This window comes from Clavelina lepadiformis, unplaced genomic scaffold, assembly GCF_947623445.1.
Source record: "Clavelina lepadiformis unplaced genomic scaffold, kaClaLepa1.1 scaffold_229, whole genome shotgun sequence".
In the NCBI taxonomy this organism is placed as follows: domain Eukaryota; kingdom Metazoa; phylum Chordata; class Ascidiacea; order Aplousobranchia; family Clavelinidae; genus Clavelina; species Clavelina lepadiformis.
The window spans coordinates 30,001-31,894 of NW_027508292.1; the positions used below are offsets into that span (position 1 = coordinate 30,001).

At 46.9% G+C, this 1,894-nt stretch overlaps 1 non-coding gene across 1 annotated transcript in view; it reads right to left on the reverse strand.

Moving 5' to 3' along the window:
- LOC143472924 (small subunit ribosomal RNA) overlaps nt 1-149 on the reverse strand; it is a 1,808-nt gene extending 1,659 nt beyond the window's left edge. Inside the window, exon 1 of the ribosomal RNA XR_013120227.1 lies at nt 1-149. This exon is cut by the window's left edge and continues 1,659 nt beyond it. This is a non-coding gene — a ribosomal RNA (small subunit ribosomal RNA).
- Nucleotides 150-1,894: the final 1,745 nt, after the last annotated feature.

The window sequence follows — 1,894 nt, forward strand, 5'->3', positions numbered from 1 at the left end:
CACAGTTATCCAAGTAACACGTACGATCAAATGAACCATAACTGATTTAATGAGCCATTCGCAGTTTCACTGTACGAGAGCTCGTACTTACACTTGCATGGCTTAATCTTTGAGACAAGCATATGACTACTGGCAGGATCAACCAGGTAGCTATTCGCAGCAAACGAGGCTGCTGCGGGACGACGGGCGCCCCGCGTTTCTTTTCACACGTTCTCCGTGTACATCGCTACTCAAACACTACGCTCGCGGCTTGCACGAGCTCCGAAAACCGTCGATTCCGGACGCTGCCCGGCGATTCGAGTGCAATACTCGCGCCGAGGCACGCCGATAGCTTGCCACTGGATCCGACAGACCGCTCAAAACCCCGGCTAAGCATGGGCGACCGCGCGAACAGCATTACATCTGCCCATCGTGCCCGACGCCAACCGAGATCGATTCTGCTTCGATTCGCACTCGCGCGCGCATTCGCTCACACGACTGCCTGCTCCCTCATAGTAGTCACAGAATCCTGCATCGCCATGGTACCCCAGAACGGCCTCGGGATCGCGCGACCTCGCGGCCGGATTTGGAGTTTGGGAAGGTGCGTGGCCGCTTGCCGTGGCCGCCGAACCGCGCCCCGGCCGGGCACTGCGCGCAACTCGAACGTTTGGACTCTGAAAATATTTCCCAACGTTTGGACTTTAACTTTTTGTCGAGACTTGAAAAAATTTCAGAGTCCAAACATCGACCCGCGGCAAAAACTTTTCCGAGGTCGAAAAATCCGCGCTCGGTCAAGAGAATATGCGCGGCCTGGGCGTTTGGACTCTAACATTTTTTGGAGTGGATGGGAAAAATTTTCAGAGTCCAAAACACCGACCCGCGCGTGATGCTCTCCCGAGTTCGGAAAATCCGCGCCAGGTGAAAGCTATGCGCGCGACCTGGTCGTTTGGACTCTAAAAAATGTTCAAGTCTCATCACACCAACAAAAAGTTAAAGTCCAAACACCGACTCGCGGCTAAAGCTCTTCCGACTTGGGAAAATCCGCGGCGGGTGAGGGCTATCCGCGCGACCTGGGCGTTTGGACTTAACATTTTTTTGGTGTGAATCGACTTGAAAAAATTTCGAAGTCAAAAGTCTATAAAATTAATCTAATGCCATACAGTGTCAAAGTGCACAATTTTAATCGATATAATCATAACAATATATGTCATACAACAAAATCATCAAATAATCGTCAAGCAGCATTGCAAAGCTACGTGAGTCAATGCAAGGCAATGACAACGTATTTATCAATTAAAGTTATTGTTAAATTATAAAATAAAATTAAATTAAATTAAATTGAAGAGCTCAATTACGCCAATGTAACAGAGTGTCATACAAAATATATTGAATCACACACGTCCAAACGCTAAAGAAATATATCAAATGCACTCACCTGCCAGTCACCGTTTTGGGTAACTCAGAATAGACCGTCTTTCGTCGGGAATTGAGTTGATCATTGAACATTGCAGTAGGAATAGGTTTAAGCGGAATAATAATAATAGCGGAAGGCTGATGCTCCAGGTAAATGTTTGCTTCGCTCATATATACTGAAAAGAAAAAAATTTGTGAGCAAGCAGTGCCGCAGGGAAGAATGCGATGGCAAAACGGACGCGTTGTGGAAATTACGGTAGTCCGAGGGCGCCAACTAGCGACAAAAAAGAAACACATTACGGTCGCTAGAGGAAAAATGCAAATAAATAGCAATTCAATCTTCCATGCTTGTATGTATGTATGTATGTATGTATGTATGTATGTATGTATGTATGTGTGTGTGTGTTTTTGTGAGTATGTACGCATGGAACGAACGTATTACGCGACGTCGGAATGGCAAAAAAAAAGAGCACACACCCAGGACGAACCGGGACGTGTGCCG